General features: G+C 43.4%; 1 long non-coding RNA gene across 4 annotated transcripts in view; it reads right to left on the bottom strand.

Annotated features, from left to right (window-relative positions):
• LOC136587927 (uncharacterized) overlaps positions 1-25,556 on the bottom strand; it is a 130,354-nt gene that overhangs the window by 80,055 nt on the left and 24,743 nt on the right. For 2 of the 4 annotated variants that reach the window (XR_010787518.1, XR_010787515.1), the window contains exon 4: positions 24,911-25,237. This is a non-coding gene — a long non-coding RNA (uncharacterized lncRNA). Of the gene's footprint in view, positions 1-23,753; positions 24,510-24,910; positions 25,241-25,556 lie in introns of those variants that run through there. The other 2 variants (XR_010787517.1, XR_010787516.1) reach the window with 2 other exon arrangements.

Genomic DNA, 25,556 nt, shown 5'->3' with positions numbered 1-25,556 from the left:
GCTTTTTTAGATTACGTGGTTTCTTTTTTTCTGCCATATGTAATAAAAGCCTTATTTCCCTAAACAAGAGATAAGCATAAGGGCGCCTACCCACTAGCCATATTTTTTCTTGTGATGCGAGAGCGATGATTATGAAATCAATGATTTTCAGTGGTTTCATACTTATTTGCGGGTTTTTTTCTCAAGCCTCGCAACACACAGAAAAAAATATGCAATATTACCCAGTGTTTTCAATGGGGCCGGTGGCAGCAATGCCGGCCCCATTGAAAACATAGAGAGTGCATCGCGGCGCGGACTCCTGCCACAGCTCTGACAGCTATGGCAGAGGATTCTTCATCCCCACAGGGATGAAGGAATCTTCTGTCACAGCTGTGGCATAAGTCCGTGATGCTATTCCATTTCCTTTAATCAGGGGTGGCGCTTCTGCAGCACCATTGAAAGCAATGGGCTGCTAGCAACTCCCGCAGTGATGATTTTCAGGGAAGTGCTTGAAATATAAGGCCTTCCCTGAAAATCATGGCTAGCTGTAAAAAAAGGAAACAAAAAAAATTATACTCACCTAAAAGAGCCATCCAGCTCTTCTCTCTGGCACGGCAGTTGTCTTCTGTGTTCTTTTTCAATCCCCGCCTCCAGAAAGTGCTTGTCTCATTGGCTGAGCACTCATCCAATCCACAGGCGAGGGCTGAGGCAGTAATTGACAGCTGAGTGAATGGCTGAGTGCTTCCTGTGATTGGCTGAGCACTCAGCCAATGACACCAGCGCTTTCTGGGGGCAGAGATGTACTCTCTATGTTTTTAATGGGGCTGGCGCTGCTGCTGCGGGCCCCATTAAAAACAATGAGCGATATCGCATTTTCTCTGCGCTGCGAGGCACTCAATCTCATATTGTTGGGAAAAAACCGCTAGTGGGTAGGCACCCACTGCTTGAGAAAGATCTTTTGTAGAGGATCCAAACGTAGCTGTCTTGCTAGTGTTTGCACAAGAATAAAGAAAGCTCTGATGGGCTAAATACCACTGAGGGATGCTGCCTAACCATCTTCTTTGCTACATCTGAATTTTGGGGTGTCTTGGATTCAACCCCTGGACGTTTGGTGTGCATCTTATCTGGGGTGAGCAGAAATACAATTTTCTCTACTGGTGGGTGCTGCTGGTCACTTCTCTTTTACTGCGGGTAGGCACCCTAAAACATGATTCCTGGCCATTCGTCAAATGGAAGTGAAAACTTCTCCGGAGTATTATATTGGAAACAGCTGAGTGTTTTATATTAAACAGGTATTCTAAGCATTTTCTATTGATGACCTACTATTATCAATAGCTGATTCGTAAAGGTCCACTGCTCTAGCCCCCTGCCAACCAGCTGATCCTCTGGCCTGCTGCCACTGCAGAGGGCTGGATGACCACATCAGTGGTCAGAGCCGTTAGTGTAATAGGAGGCTGTGACTGCGATGAGGAGCTGGAAGTTTAATAGAAGGCATTGCTTCCACTGATCTTGATCGGAGTAAAATAGTCTATTAAACTTCCAGATACAGAAATAGCGAACTTCCAGAACTTATAAAATTCCAAATAGCAAACTTTATTACAAAATGCTTAAAATGTCCTGGATCATATCAAAACCGGAGTGGTAAGACCACACTCACTTCAATGCCGTGATAATCGCAGTGTAAGCTCCTATTGATTTAAATGGGGCCTCGCAGACATGCACTCGGAGGTGGCGTATTTTAGCGCTGTGATATTTGAGCGCTGTATGCTCTATTTTACCACATTTTCGCATTTTTAATGCACAATGATGGGCTGCATTAAAAACCTGAGTCTAAAAAAGTATCCTGCGCTCCAAAACGGCAGTAAAATCGCTGTACAATGCTGCGATCAAAATTTTCAGCGTTTTGCTGACGCTATGTGTGAGAGCGGCCTAAGTCAACGTGTTTCACTCTAACACACAGTCCTTACTCATGCCATGTATGATCTCAATGATACAAAAGTATTTGACTAGGAGACAGCCGGGGGAAGAGAGTGGGACGTGAATCATCAATACGCCAGAAACTCTTCATGCAGTCAATGGAGATTCCTTTCTCTTCCGTCATAACACTTCCAGCTCTTTCCACTGATAAACATGTCCGGCCACACTGCATTGACAGCGTACCAGAGGATCAGCTGATCGGTGGAGATCCCACAAATCAACTAATGATGACCTGTCCTGGTGGCATTCAGTTTTATTAAAGAACATGAATTGGAGGGCTAAGTACATGCTGTGGTAATCATATGCAGTGGAAATCCTGGCCACTATGGTAGCCAATGGACGCATACTCTTGCCAGTGGTATGTGCAAGATCGTGCGGCCATTGACTGATGATGGTGGGCAAGGTTTCAGATGTATATAGTTACCGTAGCGTGGAACCTCAGGAACGCAATTTACATCGCTGTCAGCCAAATACTCTTTCAGCTGTCTAGCTTTTAGGCAGGAGAAAAAGTGCTGCACGCAGGGCTTCCTCTTCCGGTATTTTGTGCCGGATCTGCGACGGAACCTCCGAAGTTCCAACGCAGATGTGAAGCCACACTTACAGACATGCTTCTGCTGTTGATATTATGGGCACAGACGCAATTAACTTAAGGGGGCCTTGTTTGGCACAGTGTGTTAAGCTCTCCCTCATGACCTGAAGGCTGTGGGTTCAATCCCCGCATGGTTCAGTTAGCCGGCTCAAGGTTGACTCAGCCTTCCATCCTTTTGAAGTCGGTAAAATGAGTACCCAGCTTACTGGGAGGTAAAAGATGACTGGGGAAGGCAATGGCAAACCACCCTGCAAAAACAGTCTGCCAAGAAAACGTCACCCTAGGAGTCAGTCATAAGTTGGTGCTTGCACCTGGGGACTTTACCTAATTGCACTTCAAGGTGATGCAGTTCAAATTGGTGCAGGGAGAGATTAAAGGGCCAAACCTCTCCTGAGAGGGGCAAGAGGTGGATCGATTTCCACAGCTGTTTTTTTTTTCGTAATCTGTTACCAACAGACATGCTCCAGACATTCGCACTTTGTCCGGAATCTGTTTTCATAGTTGAGTGACCTAAAACACATTTGAAAGTCAATAGACATTGTGTATTGCCAATAGTTCCACAGGTCACAATCATTTTCCCTTGGAAATCTGTGTTTTTTATTTGCTATAAATTAAGGTTACGGAACGGCTACACAGGAGTTCTGCTCTTGTTTTCAATCCATGCTGCAGCTAATACCTTAATAGGTATTGCCTATGACAAAGCTGAAAATACTTTAGACTCATTTTTGCAAAATACCTTAGGGAGGGGCATAAATAACAACTCCCTAGTATATTAACCCCTTAACTAATTTTGCTGTTTTTTTTCATCGTCACATTCCAGAAGCCATGACTTTATTTTTCTGTCGACATAGCCATATGAGGCCTTGTTTTTTACAGGACAAATTGTATTTTTTAAGGACATCATTTTGAGGGCTTATTCAGATGACCGTGTATCGGCCGGGTACTCACACGTGGCCGATATACGGTGTACCTCTCTGCAGGGGGAGGAGGCTGGAAGAGCCGGGAGCAGTGCACTGAGTTCCCGCCCCCTCTCCGCCTCCCCTCCACAACTCTCTCCGCCCCTCGGCACTATTTGCAATGGTAGGTAGGTTCCACCCCTCTCATTGCAAATAGTGCCGAAGGGCGGAGAGGGGGTGGAGAGGAGGTGGAGAGAGGGCGGGAGATTAGTGCACTGCTCCCGCTTCTTCCAGCCTCCTACCCCTGCAGAGAGGGACATTGTATATCGGCCGGGCATGAATACCCGGCCAATATACGGTTGTCTGAATAAGCCCTGAGGTAGATATAAAGTATAACTTTTATTTGTTTTTTGTTATATTAAAATGTTATATTAATTCTTCAGGACAGTAGGAATATATCAATACCTAACTTATGTAGGGGTTTTCTTTTGCAATGTATTCATTTTTTTTGTAATCTCTGCATTAAATGACCCCTAACATTTTTCCCTTTTTTTTTGTCAACCGTGCTGTGTGAGCGTTTTTTTTTCTGCTGGATGAGTTGTACATTTTAATGGTACCACCTGTTGATTCATATGACATTTTGAGAAATTTCTATTCCATTTTTTGTAAGGTGAGTTAGGCAAAATTAGCTATTTTTGCTTTTTCCTCACTTTGCCCCATTTAGAAGTTTTGAAAACTTTTCCAATGCATTATATTGTACATTAAATGGTTCCCTTAACCCCTTCCCGCTGCATGGCGTAAGTTTACATCCTGGCAGCGGGGTACTTCCCGCAACAGGGTGTAAACTTACGTCCTGGGGATAGCGCGGGATCACATATGATCCCGCGCTATCCCGCATCGGGAGCTGGCTGTCAGTCACAGCCGGCGTCCCGCTGCAACAGCTAATTTTTAGCATTTTGCCTCACTAAAAACGCAATAAAAGTGATCAAAAAAGCAGTACCCCAAAATGGTACCAATAAAAACTACAGCTTGTCTCGCAAAAAATAAGCCCTCACAGAGCTCCGTACATCAAAAAATAAAAAAGTTACAGGACTTTGAATGCAGCAATTTAGAAAAAAAAAAAGATTTCCAAAAAAAGGGTGTTTATAGCAGAAAAGTGGAAAAACCTAAAAAAATGTAAGAATTTTGGTATCGTTGTAACCGTACCGACCTGCAGAAAAAATGGATTGTCTTATTTATGTTGCATGATTAACGCTGTAAAAAAAAAATCTATGGCAGAATTGATGCGTTTTCTCTCCCTGCTATCATAAAAAAAAATAAAAAGTTTTACAATATAGTCAAATGTACCTAAAAATGACGCCAATAAAAACTACAGTTCGCCACGCAAAAAACAAGCCCTTATACGGCTGCGTCGACGGAAAAATAAAAAAATTATGGCTTTTGATAAATGGAGAAGAAAATCCGCCAAAAATTCTTGCGACCTTAAGCCCAAAATAGGCCGTGTCATTTAGGGGTTAAAAAATAGAACTCGTCCAACAAAAACCTGACCTTCGTATAGATATGTCACTTGAACGATAAATAAGTTCAGATTTTTTCCCAGAACAGCAGGATGTGACCTGGACACAGGAGCATCAGTGACCCTAGGTCATGAAAGGGTAACTGCAGGAGCAATGAAATAATAATATGCAGCACTGACAAGGGAAATAGCGACTCCTGTGTCTTGCAACCTATTAGCAGATTGGGTGGAAGTACGGCAGTAATGCAGAAAGTGCGAGGAATTCAAGTGATTTCGTGATGATGCCACCAGGAATTTCAAGTCTAAAGAAATGGTGGCGTATCAAGTCCAGGTGAGAGCGTCAGCACAATAATCATAGTTGTATCCAGTGTCTCAAGATGTCAAAGCTATATACTTGTGAGCATCTAATACAGTAGACTAGTCAGGTTCTAATCTTATTACGTAAAGGAACATACTCCAGTTGTTATCAGAAATATTTTTGAAACTTGCAAACACAAACCTAATCAGATGATGCAAGGCACCTATCAGAAAAGACGTGGAGGTCAGAAAAAAATAACCCAGAGGACGTTTGTTGTCAATGAACATTGTAGAACCACGTAGTAATTTTCAGGCCTCACTCACATGGGCGTATGTACATATGTATTTTCCATGTGCATAAAATATGCACTACACAGCAAATAAGCATGTACATGCATATTTGCCGTGTATGTTAAATTCCCATGGCCTATATCGGTGTGCATTACTCACCAATACAGGACATGCTGTGTTTTTATTTCATGCACGCAAATAAAAAGCAGATGTGATTGTCCCAAACCAAAGCAAATTTTGGTGCGGGCTTTGCTGCTATGGATTCTTCACTGTAGAAATTCCAGAGGACCTTTTCTGTATAAACATATGTTTAACCTCTTAGTGGCCAAGCCTGTTTGCGCCTTAATGACCAGGCCAATTTTTTGAAATCTGACATGTGTCACTTTAACATACAATAACTCCGTAAAGGTTTTGTATATCCCAGTAATTCTGACATAGTTTTTTTTGCCACACATTGTACTTCATTTAGATGGTAAAAATAGACCCATAGAATTTGTGTATATGGCAGGCGTGGTGGAGGAGTAGCTGTTCTCCTCTTGCCAAAATGCATCTTCCAGATCATCCCACCAGCTCCTTCCCTCTCCTTTTCGTCATCTGAAGTCCATACTCTCTGACTATTCCGTCAACTGTCCCTGCATGTCGCAGTCATCTACCGGCTCCTGGGTCCCACATACCTGTTCATGGACCATTTCGCTTCCTAGCTCCCTTACTTCCTATCCTGCGAATTCCCAACCCTTATCCTCCGTGACTCTTACATCCCCACTGATGACCCCATCTCCCAATCTGCCTCCCAGCTTTTAATGCTCACCTCCTCACTCGGCCTATCACAACTCTCAGACTTCCCCACTCACAGAGACAGCAACACTTTCAACTTTCTTTTCCTCCGCCTCTGCGCTGCCCCCCACTTCACTAACTTCCCCCTCCCACTCTGTGACAACAATCTCCTCTCCTTCTCCATTAGGCCCCCATGCATCTCCCCAGACTTTCCCACCTATTGCACCTCTAGGAACCTCCAGACCATCCACACCCAGCAGTTTGCTGAGACCCTTCAGTCTTCCCTGTCCCCCATCTCTCTCCTCTCACACCAAACTGGCTGTCGAATACTACCCCACCACCCTTAAATGCGCCCTGGATAAAGCAGCACTCCCGGTGATCCAAGCCATTCACCGCAGAGCACGACAACCTTGGCTCACGCACCAAATGCGCTTCATCTGGCGATGCTCTAGGTGTGCTGCATGTCTGTGGCACAAATCCAAACAACCCGCAGACTTCACCCACTTCAAATTTATGCTCAAAACCTACAATCTCGTCCTGCACCATGCCAAAGGTTTATTTCATCACCCTTGTCGCCTCACTATCCCACAACCCCAAATGACTCTTCTATACCTTCCACTCCCTCCTCAGCCTCAAAGAACAGGCCCCCGTGATGGATCTCAGTGCTGGAGAGCTAGCCGCCCACTTTAAAGAAAAAAATCAAAAACGTCTGAAAAGAAATCGCCGAACATTACATGACAAGCCCTGATCCCGGTCTCTTCAGCACTGCATCCATCGCTCACCCACTATCTGTACTAGAACCAAGATCAGAGGAAGAAGTCTCCAGACTCCTGTCTGCTGCTTACCCCACTACCTGTGCTAGTGACCCACTCCCCTCACACCTCCTCTAGTCCCTTTCTCCGGCTGTCATTACCCACCTCACCACCATCTTCAACCTCTCCCTGTCCTCCAGTATTTTCCTCCCCTAATTTAAACACTACATCATACCCCCTCTGCCTAAGAAACCAACTTTTGACCAGAGCAACACTTCTAACTACCGAGCCATCTCCAACCTCCCCTTCATCTCCAAACTACTTGAACAACTGGTCTATTCCTGACTCACATGCCTTCTCTCTAAAAACTCTCTCTTTGATGCCCTCCAGTCTGGCTACCACCCCATACATTTGACCAAAACCACCCTTACAAAAGTATCAAATGACCTGATGATGGCAAAATTGAGGGGCGACTATTCCTTTTTAATCCTCCTTGACCTCTCCGCTGCATTTGACACTGTTCACTATAACCTCCTTCTTGCTATGCTTTGCTCCATCGGCCTAAAGGACACTGCTCTCTCCTGGTTCTCCTCCTATCTCTCTTTCGGCATCTCCTTTGCTGGCTCTCTCTCTCCTCTCCACCCCCCCCTCGCTGTTGGGGTCTCCCAGGGCTCGGTCCTTGGCCCTCTTCTCTATCTCCACAGCCCCAATCGGACAAACCATCCGCAGATTTGGTCTCCAATACCACCTCTACACTGACGACACACACTTATACACCTCTTCCCACAACATCTGTGCACTCTCCCTCCAAAACATCACTGTCTGTCTGTCGTCTCTAGCACAATGTCCTCCCTTTTTCTCAAACTTAACCTCTCAAAAAATGACCTTGTCTTTCCACCCTCAACCAGTTGACCTCCCCCCAACATCTCCATATCAGTATCTGGCAGCATCATAACCCCCAGACAGCATGCCCACTGCCTTGGGGTCACACTGGATTCTGACCTCTCCTTTACGCCCATATCCAATCTCTGGCCAAAACATGCCACCTGCACCTAAGAAATATTGCTAAAATCTGGCTGTTCCTCACCACAGATACACTAAAGACACTCGTTGTCGCTTTCATCCATTCCTGACTCGACTACTGCAACTCGCTGCTCATTGGCCTTCCCCACACCAGAGTTTCCCCTCTCAAATCTAAACTAAATGCAGCAGCTAGATTCCTCTTCCTATCCAGCCACGTCTCAGATGCCTCTGCACTATGCCAGTCGCTGGACTGGCTGCCCATACACTACAGAACTCAATTCAAACTCATCACCCTCATTCACAAAGCTCTCCATGGTGCCACGCTGCCGTACATCGCTTCCCTCCTGTCCATACATCAGCAATCCCGCGTGCTCCACTCTGCTAACACACTGAAACAAAACACCCCTCTAATATGAACCTCACGTGCCCATTTTCACAAATGTCTCATCAGTGAAAACTGGGGAGATGTGCACCAGATTTTATAGCACAATTTTTTTTGTGTTCAGCAATGCCCTAATTGTAGCCCCAATCTGTTTACAGGACACATAGCAAGGCCTATAATAGAGGTAGTGATCTAAATAAGGTAGATTGCTACCTTTTTATACCCTGTTTCCCCTAAAATAAAACCTAGCATGATTTTTCAGGATTTTCAGGGAAGCTTGAAATATAAGCCATACTCCAAAAGTAAGCCCTAGTTACAGTTCATAATAAAGTCAACAAAAATGCTGTAAAAACGCAATTTTTTAATAGTGCTTTTTATTCAGGTCATCCGAGTCACTTACACAGTAGAATCAGTCCAGATCCTTTCCGCTACTTTCCGGAGCCACTGCGTGGTTTCCACAGTCTGTGGCATAGACAATCAATGCAGCTCTCTAAGAATCAATCAAAGCCATCGCTTTGTGGAGGCGGGATTTATGACTCCTGTATACTCCTAGTCAGAATACGCAGTGAAAACGCCAATAACAGCAAAGGTCTGAGCACTTTGAGCGACAATAAGGGTTGGAAGTGCTGGGCGATCACACACAGATCAAGTAGTACTGCTGTCATCAAAATTAGACATCCCCTGAAAATAAGCCCTAGCGGAAGTTTTGGAAACATGGTAATATGGGACAATGGCAATCACGTGACCGGGGCCCACTTACCGGGGCCTCTGGTTACTGCTACAAGCTTTCACCTACCTTTGCACAGAAGCAGGGGAAGGTCCATGCAAGACGATTGTGTTGTGGGACTATGCCAAACTCCTTAGGTAAGTAGTTTCATCTCCCCTTACAGATCGGATTAAAAAAAGTTGTTTTTTTAACTTTTACATGATTCATTAGATATTGTTGATCACGTGACTGTGGAAATTAGATTAGTCTGTCATGACTTGTTTGTTACAATCCCATGCTGGCTCTGGTGAATTACTCCATTCTTATCCAAGTATTTGCATATATGCTGTTAAATTATTTGTTCAAAGATCTTTCCCGGTATAGAAGTCAGGCTCACAGGCCTGTAGTTTCCTGGATCCACCTTCTTCCCTTTTTTGAAGATAGGGACAACATTTGCCCTTCTTGAATCTACTGGAACTTCTTCTGTTCTCCAGAAATTTTCAAAGGTTATGGCGAGTGGTTCAGCGATTATCTCTGCTGCTTCCTTCAGTATCCTAGGATGTAATTCATCTGGACCTGGAGACTTGAATTCATTTAAGTTAGCTAAGTATCCCCTCATCATCTTTCTGTTTATAGATTGCCTGCATTCTTTTATTCCCCCAATAGCACAGGGAAGATCAGCTTATGTTACATTTACTTTCTGAGGGAAAACAGATACAAAATATGAATTTGAAAAGTCTGGCCTTCTCAACATCATTTTTAACCAATAGACCATTTTCATCCTGCAAACATCCTATAGCTTCTTTGACTGTTCTTTTGCTGTTGACATACTCACAAAATCATTTTGTATTGCTTTTAGCCTCTGTTGCAAGGCTCAATTCATTATTAGCTTTAGTTTTTTGTGACACTTGCCCTACAGTTTCTGCAAACTGCATTATATTGTTTTTAGATATTCGCCCGTCTTTACATTTGCTAAACATATTTTTCTTCCATTTTAACGTGTGCAAGTTCTGTGTTTATCTATTCTAGTCTCTTTAAATGCTTCCCATTCTTCCTTATTTTAGGAATTGTTAATGATTGTGCTTTGAGAATTTCATTTCGTAATATTTCCCAACCTTCTTGGACATTTCTATCCTTAAGAACAGCCAACCTCTAATCTTTCTGAGTCCATTAAAGTCAGCCTTTCTGAAATCCAACCTTGAGGTCTGAGTCTTTTCAAGTCTTCCTCCCCTTGTTATCCAAAATTCAAGGATAGCAAGATCACTGCCTCCTAAGGTCCCGGCCACCTGTACCCTCAACCATTTCCTACCTGTTGGTAAGAATTGGGTCCAAGCTAGCAGATGCCCTTGATTTCTCTTCTACCTTTTGGAAGTTGACAGCAAGAGAGGATAAGAAATTGTTGGACCCATTACTTTTGCCTGAAACATTCCTAACAAATGTCTGGATAGTTAATATCTCCCATTATCACTATGTTGTGCTTTTTTGAGAGCTTGGCCATCTGATGTAGAAAGAGTTCATCCATATCTTCTGCTTGTCCAGGCGGCCTTTAGTAAATGCCTACAATGGTGTCCTTTCTGTTGTTCACTGAAGCTTGAATTTCTGTGGAAATGAATGTCTTCCTAACATACAACACAATACTTCCTCCTTTTTTATTAGGTCTGTTTCTAGTATAAAAAAAAAGTTGTATCCTTCAGGCCTTGTATTCCAATCATGTGTATCATCCCATCAAGCTTCCGTGATGTATGACATCATATTTCCTGTGGTAGGAGCTTCAATTCTCCTTGTTTGTTTCCCATGCTCTGTGCATTTATGTAAAAACATTTTAGTTTGTGATCGGTGTCTCTTGCTCCTCTACTGTCCTTCTGAACTTTTTGTCTTTCTTTCCACTTCTAATAACAAAGTTCTCAATTGTATTCATTAGCTGTATATTTTTACCCGGCATTTTATTTCCCTTCCCATATTGTTCTAGTTTAAATCTTTCCTTATGAATGTAGCAAGGTGTCTGCCAAGTATATGCTTACCTGTCTTTGTAAGGTGCAACCTGTCTCCAGCAAGGAATCTATCATATAGGTAATTCACTCCATGATCTAGAAATCCAAATGCTTGCAGATGGCACCAGCGACACAGCCAGTTATTCACCTCTAAAATTCTGTTCCACCTCCTTATTCCTTGGCCATTCACTGGGAGGATAGATGAGAAGACCACCTGTGCTCCTAGTTCTTTTACCTTCCTGCCAAGGTCTTTAAAGTCTGTCCTTCTGAACTTTTAGTAGCAAGGTCTTTTTTTGCAGTGTCATTTGTCCCTATATGTATTAGCAGGAATGAGTAGTATTCTGTTGGCCTGAAGAGTGTTAATAGGCAATAGCCTATCAGACACATCTTTGATTTGAGCACTGGAAGACAGCAGACCTTTCGTGAGGTTATGCTAGATCTGCCAACAGTTGCCTGTGTTCCTCTCAATAGGGAATCCCCACAACCAAGACTCTCTTTTTCTTTTTCACAATAACATTTCTTTTTCTCCATCCAAGAGGATTCTGAGTGTTAACTACACAGATCTTTGTGGGAAAAGTCATTTCTTGATGTACCTCTTTTCATTGTTCTCCTGCATGAGAGCCTGATACCGGTTCCTGAGCAGTATGGGGGCTGGCTGACTCCTGATCCTCCTGCTTCTTTGGGTCACATGCTTCCATCCTGTACTTCTGCAGGTACATTGAAATTTTCTTTTCCGTCATCATTTTGAAGACTTTTTTCTGCTCTCTCAAGGAAATCCTCATCTTCTTTAATAAGTTTCAATGTAGCTATTCTCTCCTGATGTTATTGAATGGCTGTGATTGGTTAATCCAGCGCCGGATTTTATTGGATGATGCAGCGCTGAGTTAACCAATCAGAGTGTTAGCTTGCTGGAGGCGGGGCATTCAAGCCCCACATCCCGAAAGTAATGCTCTGTCAGCATGGAAGAGGGAGCAACAGTCTGCAGCGCCGCAGACCATCGCTAGGACGAAACACCAGAGATAGGTGAGTATAGACTCCCCCCTGAGATTCAGCTTCGAGTTTTTTGACTTGCAAGCAGGCTCATACCCCGAGTTTTTGCTCGTAAATCAGAGCAAAAATTCAGGAGAGAGCCTGCTAGCAAGTCAAAAAACTCGCATCCCGAGGTACCACTGTATTGCATCTCACCATATGGCTACTCAACCTTTCCATGCTGTCAGTTGATGTCCACTTCCAAAATTCTAAAAGTCAAGAATTCTAGTGATGATACATAACTTATAAAATGCTACAAAGTGTAAAACTTTGTGTGCCACTGGGAATATGCAAATTATCTTCCTGGAGCTCTAATCTCTGTTCTGGCAATGTCCTCCGAACAGCTAGACTTGGATAAACGCAGTGATCTTCCTGCTCACAGTGAATCTTCCCAGAATGCACAGATAATATGCAAATGATATTTCTGGAGCTTCAATCTTTGTTTTGGCAATGTCCTACGAGCTGCTAGACAAGACTAAACCCAGCAATCTTCCCACTCACAGCAACTCTTCACTCTTCCCAGAATGCATCATTAATATGCTAATTATCTTTTTGGAGCTCCAATCTGTGTTCAAAAGGCTGAAAAGTTGCAAACTTTTTGCACAAGCAATCCTAGCACAAAATTGTGCAACTTTTCTATGCCAGAAAATGCATAAAGTCTTCTCAAAATGTCCCCCAATGAGTTGTGTGTTCAGAAACCTTAGTTAGAACACCAGCGTTGTATTTGGCTGCAATTTCCTTAAAGGGGTTGTCCTGCGCCGAAACGTTTTTTTTTTTTTTTCAATAGCCCCCCCGTTCGGTGCGAGACAAACCCGATGCAGGGGTTAAAAAAGAAAACCGGATAGTGCTTACCTGAATCCCCGCGCTCCGGTGATTTCTTACTTACCTGGTGAAGATGGCCGCCGGGATCTTCACCCTCGGTGGACCGCAGGGCTTCTGTGCGGTCCATTGCCGATTCCAGCCTCCTGATTGGCTGGAATCGGCACGTGACGGGGCGGAGCTACGAGAAGCCGCTCTCCGGCACGAGCGGCCCCAGTCAGAAAAGAAGAAGACCGGACTGCGCAAGCGCGTCTAATTTGGCAATTAGACGCTGAAAATTAGACGGCACCATGGAGACGAGGACGCTAGCAACGGAACAGGTAAGTGAATAACTTCTGTATGACTCATAATTAATGCACAATGTACATTAAAAAGTGCATTAATATGGCCATACAGAAGTGTATACCCCCACTTGCTTTCGCGGGACAACCCCTTTAACTGTACAGTGTGTGTCAGAAAAATTCTTGACATGCCCTTCTGCCCCCTTTCGTTAAGGAATTGCTTGTGTCCATACGATCTCCATTCACTGGATATTTTACTTGATCATGCTATTTTCGGTTCCCTCTCCACACCATCAATGTTACCTCTGTTACTTGATAAAGGGGCCCTAGCACCCAAACACTTGTAATCAAAGTTTAAACAAAGTCATATCAATATTCTCCAAACCAGCAAGTTCTTGGGATCTTAATGCACAGGAGTATACCACTTTAGTGATTCATTTGACATCTTGGGGCCTCTCGTATTATTCACCTAAGAGATGAGCCTTGTAAATTCCATGGTCATGAATCTATCATGAAATAGAATAGCTCTGACCATTCCTAATAACTGGAAATTCAGACTTATGAACACAATAGGTGACTGCAGGTGAAATTCCACTGACTGCGCAATAGGACTGCAATATATTTGACAAACATGGAAATGAAAGTCAGACAAAAGGGCTCTTGTGAGACATTTTAATAACCCTGGTTGGACTTTCCATATGGAAATTCCTTGATTAGTAAAATACAATAATGCACGCAGCTCTTCCTCTTGTATGTTCTGCTATCCTAGACAAGGGCATGGCGTCACAGATTAACAGATTTCTCTGCGTGGCTAAATGAGCCATCATACTTCCTTCTTGCTGAGCTAATTACTATTTATGTAGCATTACATAATTGTGGCTGGGGAATACTTATATAGGAAAGCAATAAAACCACAAGAAGAAAATGAAGAACAAGAAAGCTGTCAGTCTTCATATATCAGAAATACATATCAGTTTAGTAAGAGGATAATACTGCTAGGAAACTACTGATATCATCAAGGCAAAGTGTGGTCACACCATGATGATACCAACATCCCTATTGCCTCCAAGACATGTGGTTCAGTGAGATAATAGGGAAGTCAAATAGTTCAAGGACTTTGAAAGCAGCATTGCTATAGACGTCAGGTGTAGTCATACATGGAAATGCCACTACTTGTTTTATAGTGTCCGGTTTGACACTTGCATCCTTCCTGTCACTTGTGTGGTCAGAAGTAGAAACCTTTATGAAGATGGTCACAGCAGAATGCACTTTATTTTGCAAAGCATTGACCAGACTACCCATCAGTCTGTAAGGGGTCTATCCTGTAAAATGATGGAGAACGTTTGCGATTAAAAATTAACTGTATGTTCTTCCAACAGTGGTACAAAAATTACTGAGCAGCCCTTGACTGGGGTCTTCACTTTACTCCTGAGGTCCCACTAGTGTTACATTGTACCAAGGTGGCTGACAGCTAATCCTACTATGCTGCTGGGGGTCTCCTGGATGCTACTGCTGCACCACAGCATGTTGCTTTGTGAGTAGAGAGGAGCAAGTACCAAAATGCTTGGGTGCTCGTTATTTGAGTCGAGCTTTTCGTAATATTCGAGAGCTCTATTCGAGTAACAAACCCCAGTGAAGTCAATGGGAGACTCGAGCATTTGTGTATTGGACCCGCAGGGTGCGGAGCATTTTTTTCTCTCTCTCTCTCTCCTCCCCCTCATCCCTGCCAGCCAGCCACATACTGCTGTGGACGTGCGCACACTGGCATGTCACAGCAGGAAGTGGTAATGTAGGGAGGGGTCAAAATGGGGAGGGGTCTAACACGGCGTGGTACTCGCTCGAGTAACGAGCACCATCGAGTATGCTAATACTCGAACGAGTATCAAGCTCGGACGAGCATGTTCGCTCAACTCTATTTGTGAGTCCTCATGGTCTCTACGCCACTATTTTTCATGGACAACCCAAGGCTGTGAGAATGCAGTATACATGTCACACAATGCTGGTATTCTTGTATCTTGTCACCCCCAGGCTGATGGGTGGAGAGGGGCTGAGGTGAAGAGAACGCCAAGAGCTTCTTATTGGCAGCCGCATACACACCCTCACTGCTGTGCCCAGAGCTCTGTGCTACCCTGTTTCCCTGAAAATAAGACATACCCTGAAAATAAGACACAGCATGATTTTCCAGAATTTTTGAGGATGCAGAACGATTTTTCAGGCTTTTTGAGGATGCTTGAAATATAAGCCCTACTCCAAAATTAAGCCCTGCTAACAGTTAATTAAAAAATTAAATTTAAATAGTGTCCAGCCAGCTATACATGTAAAAACATTAAACCTTTTGAACAAAAATTAATATAAGACACTGTCTTATTTTCAAGGAAACACGGTAGCTGCTGATTGGCTGCTTTTATACACACCTTCAGCCACCTTCAGGGAGCTGCAGAGAGCAGCAGCTCAGTGAAGAGGCTTCACAGAGGGAGGGAGCTCCCTCTGTGTCGCTGGGTTGTCATGGCAACATGACGCCAGATACAGGCGTCCTGCTCTGCCAGCGACCAAATCAATAGTGTACAAGGAAACCTCAAAAGCTTGTTTTTTTTTCTTTAAAAAAAAAACTTCTCTTTTTCTCTTCTTTCCCCTTTTTCATGAAGCACATTAAACATTTCAGTTAAACCCCACATAGGTGATATCGCCGCTACTCCCCTTTACGGCAGGATTTATGGAGCGGTTTCCGCAGTGGCATGGTGCTGCCGTGGATTTACGCTGTGGGAAAATAATCGTGGCATGCTGTATGTTAGCACGTTTTTTCCGCTGCGTGAGGTCTCCATTAATATAGTATTAAAGGAGACCTCCCGGACACCCCAGAAAAACACACATTTTTCTGCTATCACTAGCAGAGACTTTTTGGTTATGTCCACTAGATTCCCGCAGTGTTAAACCGCGGGCGTATCCCACTCTGTCTGTGGGCAGAAGCCCTTAGGCCGCAGATTTAGGGCTCCTGTCCACGGGCATAGCAATATCCCACGGCAGATTGCCGCTGCGGGAGCAGCCGCTGGGTAGCAGGGGAGGGCTGACGGCTCTCCGCGCTGAGCCTATCTGACACATTGCCTCACCGTGGAAAATCGCTGCAAATCGCAGCATGCTGCAATTTAAATCTCGCAAGCTGAGAATCCCTGTGATTCTCCGCTCGTGGACAGCGGGGTTGCGCTTTCTATAGTATACTATAGAAAGTGTTCACTGCGTTCCCCTGCGTTCGCCACGCAAAACGCAGAGAAAAATCGCCCGTGGACAGGCAGCCTTACAGTGCGGGCAAGAAATCGTGGCATGTTCTATTCTACCGCGTTATTACAGTATTAATAGAGTCCTCCCAGCGAATGCAGAATAACGTGCGTTATTCCGTGATGGCCAGTGGCGATTTTTTTTGTTTATCCTCGCTGGTGATCGCGCGTAATACCGCGGCAGAATTCCGCTCCGGTTGTTGGCATCCGGACTAATAGTTCACTGTTCACGCTGCAGAATTCCGCAGCATGAAAGAAACTGCGGCATGTTCTAATTGCCGCAGAAAACCATGCGTCCGGCTTCCATTGTAGTCAACAGAAGATGTCCGTCACGTGATACTTCCGCTGAGCCCCGCTGGTGCATCATGTGATCCGGATAGGTGAGTATGGGGTCTTGTGGGACTCCACCGCAATATTCCGCTGATGGAGTGCGCCACGGCCATGGGCATGAGGTCTAAGGGCTCCTGCCCACGGACGGAGCAGGATACGCCCGCAGTTTACGCCATGGGAATTCTGCAGACATAACCAAAAAGTCTCTGCTGGTAACAGCGGAAAAACGCTATATCATGGAGAGCTGCTGCTCTCTGCAGCTCTCTGAAGGTGTGTATAAAAGCAGCCAATCAGCAGCTAGCACAGAGTTCTGGGCGCAGCAGTGGGGGTGTGTATGTGGCTGCCAATAAGAAGCCCTGGGCGTTCCCTTCACCTCAGCCCATCTCCACCCATCAGCCTGGGGATGAGAAGATACAAGAATACCCACAATGCTCTACACACCAAAGTGTACAGACTGAGGTCATCAGGTGGCCAACACATTTTGGGAGGCACCATCTCTTTAACCCCTTACAGACCAGAGTGTTTTGGTCCAGACTCTTTTTAGGGATTTTACATTTTATGTCCTTTTATTTTAACTTTTCGCTACCAAGATTATTTTAGCTGCGCTATTTTTTTCAGGAAATATAGAGCGTTTTTTAAATACCTTTTTTTCACTAAAATATTTTTTCCATTTTTTGGTTTTATCAGGGGTAATGTGTATAAAAAGTCACAAATATTTTTTAATGTATAGTTCTTTATTTTTTTGTTAATTATTATATTATACACTAAAATAAAGTGCAGGAATAGGTTCGCCATTTCTTTTCAGACGCTCTGGTACATAATTTGCATACTCTCGGATTGCAGGGTGGATATGGTGATGGTCTCGGTTAGTGGGGGTTATGGATTGCTTTCTATTTTTTAATACATTTGCGTTTTATTCTGTACTTTTTTTTTACTATTTTTGTAACTATTTTTTTTAGTTTCAATGGAGTTTATCGTGTTTTAATGGCAAACATGAAATAAGCTTATATCCCCTCGCAGGTGGCCAATTGTTACTTCTGTACTTGCTGTACAGTAGATGTGATTCTTCTCTCTCGTTAAGATGGTGGGTCGGGGAAAAGACCTGGTTGTTCGGGTGCAGCCAACCCAATGATAGTCGCTCTGGTAGGTGAGACTATTCTGTATGTGGGAAATTTTGAAAATAAATGTATTTACTCCAATCATAAATGGCATGAAAATATTACATTTTATAAATGCTATATAGATGATCTACTGTTTCTATTGGATGGTTCAGATTAAGAAGAGTTTCAGGAGTGCCCACCACAAAAAAAATTGAAAAAGAACAACCCATATGGCCAATTTAAGGGAATGCGTCAAAAATGTACTAATAAAAACGACTTTATAGAACAAAGCAACATTATAAACACAAAGACTTAGACGAAAAGGATATCCACACAGCCTCATTACTGCAGCCTTTAAAAACTTAGACAATACGACACAAGAAGAATGTCTACAAAGAAAACCAACTCCGCCCACGGACAAACTTCAACAGTATAACCTCACTTTAGTTACCAATTACAATCATTTACACTCCCTAATCAGAGAAATCCTCAACAAATATTGGCCTATCCTGTCACAAGACCCCCAGCTGACCGATAATATTCCAAAATAACAGTAATTATCTTTCGAAGAGCAAACACTCTTAAAAACAGTTTGGCACTAACCAAAATCAGATGAAACCAAGTTTTTTCCAGATATAGTGGGCTGTTTCAAATGCCACGTAATGAAATGTAAATGCGGCTTCAATATTACCAATAGAACTATTGAATGTATAAGCTTCAACAGGGGAGAATTTTAAAATTAAACAATTTCTCAACTGTTCTTCCGAGTATGTTATGTGTCTTACTATAGGCCCACTTACCAGAGGGTTGATCGCTCAAAAATTGCTAAACAGCGATCGTTTGAGCGATAATCGTTGGTCTAAACGTGCGGCCATCGTGCACTTTTCGTGCAATGCTTGCTGATCGTTAAATTCAGGTCAACCTAAAAATCATCATGCAGTCTTATCATGACCGCACGCTGAGTTCTCTGTGGGTAGTGCTGATTGCATTGTTTCCCGAAGGAGAACAAAGGAGCAGAATGGAGATAAGAGCCCTCCGGCTATTAAATGCTTTCAGCTGAAGGCTTCATTTACACGCTAATAAGCTATTAAGCAGCTGATTAGCTACTTAATAGTTTATGCAAAATGATGCTCAAAGCTGTCACTCAAACTGTCGTTGAGCGATCATCGCTTCGTGTAAATGGGCCTTATGCCCATGCCATTTACAATGCATTGTCTGCATCACACAAGCTTTAAGGTGCAGATGCAGAATCAACAACCACAGATTCCATACAACTCATGGATTTCTGAAACACAGTGTATCTAGGCATGCGGGCCATTGAACACAATTCCAGTTTTGACAATTTTTAATTTATAGCCCTTTAACAAATCCTAAGGAAAACCTGGATAGATTTGAAACACTCAGAAGACGTGAGATGTATTAGACCTTTAAGTTAAACACACTGTTTCCTGTAGGCCTAAATGAGGCGCCGGAGAATTTTGATATGACCAATATATTTTTCCCGTTTTTTTTCCCCTTTTCTCTCTATTTGCCCTTTTACCTACTTTTTATGCACTATAACTATTGTACGCACGTCTTTCCTTTTGGAATCTGTTATCTGTAATAGTTTATCTCCAGCTATAATTGAGGAATCGGCGTTGCTCAGTGACAGCCTACTCAGCCAATCACAGACAGCGCTGGATGCTCCAATCACATCCATTTATCCATTAATGGATGTAATTGGAGCAACCCAAGAATGGCTGTGGTTGGACAGCAAGATCATGTGGGCAGGTGTCCGCTGGTGAAACTAGAAGCAGGCAACGTAAGTAGAGGAGCAATTCTACATTGAAGAATCAGTGAAACTGGAAACTGGAGAAAGAAGAAAGCGACAAAAGTAGAGGTATGACTGCATTTCGATCAGTGTACACCTCCCTGCAAAGTTGTTGGGTAGTCATTGAAAGAGAACAATTACCTGTTTACCCCAGACAATAATTAATCAACTAGCGACTATTTTTAGGTGAGCTAAAATGACTAGTGACTAGTGAATAAACTCCCGCTCACATGTGCCTACATTGAACAATAGTGAACTGCATTCACACTATAAAGTGACTATTTAGATGTCATCAGTCCTGTGTAAAGACAACCAAAGGCTATGTAATATAATACATCTTGCTTTTGGACCCTCAGGACTGCTGTAATTAAATTGAAATTACTCATTAAATGGTTTTCCCACCAAAGACTTGTGAGCGTGTTCAAGTGTTTCCCATTCAGTTGACTAAAAAGGTATCAGGAATGCACTACTATCAGCCAATTTGAGCTTATCTGGAGGACAAATCTAGACCCTTATGCAGATACCCAATATACATTTAGTCTTTGAAGGTCTTTCTGTGACTCCAACACGGCTTACCCATTATTTATAGGTCTGTGGCATTAAATACATTTTAATGGGGAAGTGACATGTTGCAAAGAGAGATCACTGTTTAAAGTTGTGACTCACAGATTAATTTGTTCTTTCAACTCTGGTTATCACTAATTTCATGTAGAAAATTACACAACCTGCAGTAATTCTAAATTCATTTGTAAAATGTTTGACATATCATAGAAACATGCCAAAGGTTTTCATATTTGTGGTTCCTGGAACTAAAACCTAACTGGCCTTTAGAAATCTGTAACCCTGACACTTTTCCAAGCAGCATGTACAGTGAGAAGGGCCTACATATCCAACCATAATGCAGGGCACCCACCCAACCTACATCCAGTGGGATAGTACCGGTTTTCAACCATTGTCTCGCTGTTCTGGGCGATGTGTTGAATGTCCCCTCCGGCTTGATCATCCGCCCTTGTCGTCATGCCCTCATCACATGCCCAACACTGAGTGCCCAACGTGATGACATCCCGCTCGATGCTGATGTGAATCTGTGTTATCCATCTTTGAGTAGTTAGTCATTGTCTCCTCTGCCCTAATTCTATGCGATTGCAGTCCTTCTGAGTGGGACAGAGAGTATCACCCTCCATCCTGCAGCATTTGGACCATGGACGTAACTATAGGGGATGCGGTTGCGCCCGGGCCCAGGAGCCTTAGGGTGCCCATACTGCCTATCTTCTCCAGATAGGGAGCCCAGTACTATGAAAGCATTATATTTGGGGGGCCCTGTTACAGGTTTTGCATTGGAGCCCGAATCTTCACGTACACCTCTGATTTGGACTTTGGTCTTGACTGATTGAGAGTGCCACTCATCACTTCTTAGTTGAGTTAAGTTACAGTACACATTTTGTCATCCTGAAGTTCCATATTTGGCCACCGAAATGTCCTTTTTTTTTGGTTCTGCCTCATCCTATTGCTACTACTCCCAGCATGCCCTGGGTCTTTAACTCTTAGTACAAATTGGAAGATGTAGTTCCATCAAATTGTAGGCATTGCAGCTCAAGTACCAATCGCCCATTAGTATCTGTGTTATGGTCTTCCAGCTGTTGAGAGCTTAATAGAACTACAAATTTCAGTATGCCATGTGAGTTGAAGACCATAAAAGCAGGCTGGGAGTTGTAGTTTTACCAAAACATTTTGTGAGACCAATAAAGTGACCTTCCGGGCATATTCTGCCATTGCCTATTCAGACATCAGGCATGGAGAAAGGTGATGTACGACACCCAGCAACCATAGTCTTTGGGTCTTTTCTATTGATAGAACCTGTGTCAAACACTTCCTGAGCGTCGTGATGTTGCATCAGCGACTGTAGCGCCTGAAGTAGAGCTACCCGTTTCCATATCCGATATTGGTTTGTAATTGGGATTGTGTTGGGAGGGACACTTTAAAAGTTCTGTTTCTTAAAGGGGTTGTCCCGCGGCAGCAAGTGGGTCTATACACTTCTGTATGGCCATATTAATGCACTTTGTAATGTACATTGTGCATTAATTATGAGCCATACAGAAGTTATCAAAAGTTTTTCACTTACCTGTTCCGTTGCTGGCGTCCTCGTCTCCATGGTTGCCGTCTAATTTTCGCCGTCTAATGGCCAAATTAGACGCGCTTGCGCAGTCCGGGTCTTCTCCTCTTCTCAATGGGGCTCCGTGTAGCTCCGTGTAGCTCCGCCCCGTCACGTGCCGATTCCAGCCAATCAGGAGGCTGGAATCGGCAATGGACCGCACAGAAGCCCTGCGGTCCACCGAGGGAGAAGATGCCGGCGGCCATCTTCACCGGGTAAGTAAGAAGTCACCGGAGCGCGGGGATTAAGGTAAGCGCTGTCCGGTGTTCTTTTTTAACCCCTGCATCGGGGTTGTCTCGCGCCGAACAGGGGGGGGGGGGTTGAAAAAAAAAAAAACCCGTTTCGGCGCGGGACAACCCCTTTAATGTCCTAAATGCTACAGACTCTACTACAGTTTCCGCACGGAAGGATAATCCACAGCATTTGCAATAAAAGCTATGTGGATAAGATATTAACAATTGTCATCCATGTGGTGTGGGAAAATTTAGTGTGGAATTGACATAATTTTTTTTACATTGGTAAGACCAAACATAAGCAGTTGGAATATACTCATACTGTTTGGAGGACGGGCTGAACATGATATCAAGTAGACTGGGTAAGATTAGGGTCATGGCTTAACAAAATAAAAATCACCACGGAACAGGCAGCGTGCCATCCATACTTTCCCTCTTTCCATTCTGAGAAAGTTGGTAAGTATATGCATAACGTTTGTGACCTATCAATAGTAAAGGTCACAACATTGATCAGTGGGTCTCCGCTGCATCCGAAGAATAGACCAGCTGAGTCCCATTTGTTGGAAGATGGCAGAGAAAAATATCATAAAAACATGTCAGAAATTCAGAATAAACTGCTTCTGAGAGTCTGGGCAATGGGGAATGTGTTACTTGGAAGCAATAATAGGCTTTAGTGCTTATGTAAGGTGCTACCCTAAAGGGTTAAAGTGTTGCTACGAAAATGGACTGAGAGATGCGCCAAAATTTGCACCAAATTTTGGCATAGCAGAATTGAACGTGCCTAGTGGACTCTTACTGACTGACTGCTGCCTGGCACATAAAATTATAATTTCTTGCTGCTCTACAGGAAAGCGCAAGTTGTGTTGTAGTAAGCTGGACGTGCTGCTGGAGATGACCAAGGAGAGGTGCCAAACTCTGTAGAGACCTGCTGCCTATGGGAGAGAGAGAGAGGAGCCGTAGCGGAGTCCAGAGATTGTAAAGAGAAGGGACTGCTTGGAGAACACAGAGAAACCGGAAATGCGGAGGAAAGTAGTTGTGTTACAGCCAGAACCTAGTGGGAGACAGCTGGTCAGGACAAAGAACCAAAGAAGACAATGTGGTAGAGTGGCACTGTTGACTTGGGAGAAGCCTGAGTTGGTAGTGGTGGCAACTTCCGTACAACATCAGGTATACAAACTACTAGAGATGTGAATAGTCAAGCAATAGGTACCATGCTAAGGAACTTGATCTGTTTAGCAAATTGCCATTATTCATGATTATGGGCTGTGACAGTGTTAATGGGGTGAGAGTCTATTTAATAGACTGGAGTGTAAGCGCTGTGTTTCTAATCCACATTATTAATATCAGTAGAGTGCTAACCCTTTAAAGAAGAACTGTGCCTTGTCTTTCTGTTCTACAGGACTAATCTTTGTACAGCATTATTGATACTGTGCTTCCAGCACTACTTTGTATTGTGCACAAAGTAGTAGCATTCCTCGGATTCAGTTCACAACAAGGTATTCAAAGACAAAAGTTTAATCGCTTAACCATTATTGCCATATTAAAATTGTTCACTTCTATTCCGGTGTTTATAAATACAGTAAATATTGTAAACTTTAGTTACTCCATCTGCTGTATCGTATCCTGAATCGCTATACCACCAAATCTCACTATGCTCTCAGCCTCTCCATGGACCTCAAGTGTGCACACCACTGAAGTCAATAGAGAGTCAAACAACATACCCCGAGGGTAAAAAAAAGGCGAATTCTGCAGCTCCTTCGTTTTGACAATCAGTATTGATCTCGGTACTGAAAATGTGCACAAAGAAGTACACTTGCCTTTTAAGTACTGATGCGACAGAATTGTTATATCGTTTAAAACATCTGAATTTCCTTTTTTTTGATTAGCACAGCTGGAATCCTCACAGATCTGCAAAATTATCTTTGTGTGCATCTCCACTTTTTACTTGTACACTTGCAATCCCCATTGGCCAGTTAGATTTTTTTGTTTGGCCTACCGTAAAGGCCTAATTGTTTGACTTGTAACAGGAAGTAAACTGTAAACAAGCACGGAGCTAAAGCTGTTTTCCATTAGCAGCTGCCTCTTATTTGTGTACTTTGTTTTTCCATAGAGAAGTGCTCTTTGTTGAAAGGTTCGTGCTCTTGTGAGGCCATGTGACATATTGTCCTAGTACATCTAACAAGTAAATGATCTACATTACAGCAGTTATATGACTGTGAGTAATCTCCTGAAATGCCCAAACTTTTTTGGTCACTTATAAGTTTGAGGAAGTTTTGAAACACGAGGTCACATGTTACTGTTCCTGTTGACCTGAAAAAATGTGACAGCCAAAGTTTAGAAGCTTGCCTATCTATCACAAGTTTAAGGTATCTTTACAAAGGGCAATTATCAACCAAATTATCACTGGAAACAGCAAATTCGAGTGATATTGTCTTGTGTACAGGCGCTGAGAAGGAAATCACTCACTTGCCGGAGTTGTTTGGTAAGGCAGTGTAAACGGAGGCCACTCAAGCTTTGAACGATCTCAGGCTTGTTCTGCCTCCATTCACTTGAACGACTATCGCTGCTGTGTAAAGCACTGGAGTGATAGTCCTTCTAACTGCTCACAGGCGCTAATGCACCTGAAAGTTGTACCGTGCAAAGGTACCTTTTAAGATGAACCAAACATAATCCTCTCAAAATTAAAAGATTCACCCAAAATTCTGACTTACCATGAGAGAAGGGAAGAACATCTTGTTGTACTCTTCTTCGTAGGGTTGCATGGGTATCACTCAGTAGTGTGGGACAGTGACAGAAACAGCCACATTCGAATGCTCAGGAATGGCTTATTGAACATGTCTTTTAACAGTCTTCAGTCTTGAGTGACAACCGGTCAACTGGCAGCACACCAGCAGTGATGGAGCGTCCTTGTGCAGGATACTTCAGGAACAATTGGTAGCCACCAAAGCATCCAACCATAGAAGGCTCCACTGTGCTTTGCTTTCGTGGTCCACAACACCGAGAGCTCACAAGGACACAAAGCATCTTCCTCCGCTGCACTACTTTTTAAAAAAAACACAGATAACATAATATCTGTATAATAAAAGGCTCATAAAAACAAAGCTATACAAAAGCGCCCCTCACACCTACGTTTATGAAACCTCTTGAGGGTAAAAACACCCGCAGCAGCTTAATCTATTCATTTCTACTCTGTACATTGATAGTTATGTAATTACAACGGCAATAGGGGAGGGTATTTCCAATAGAACTTACGGCCTTCTACAACAACGGTCCTACACATACAGAGCTTGCTCTTTCTATTTGTATTACATGGTTTATAACACGTGTCAATAGGAGCCAGGAGCCGTACAATCACCT

Source organism: Eleutherodactylus coqui, chromosome 13, assembly GCF_035609145.1.
Source record: "Eleutherodactylus coqui strain aEleCoq1 chromosome 13, aEleCoq1.hap1, whole genome shotgun sequence".
NCBI classification, from domain to species: domain Eukaryota; kingdom Metazoa; phylum Chordata; class Amphibia; order Anura; family Eleutherodactylidae; genus Eleutherodactylus; species Eleutherodactylus coqui.
Note: the sequence above shows the minus strand (reverse complement) of the source record. Positions and strands in the feature narration are given on the sequence as shown.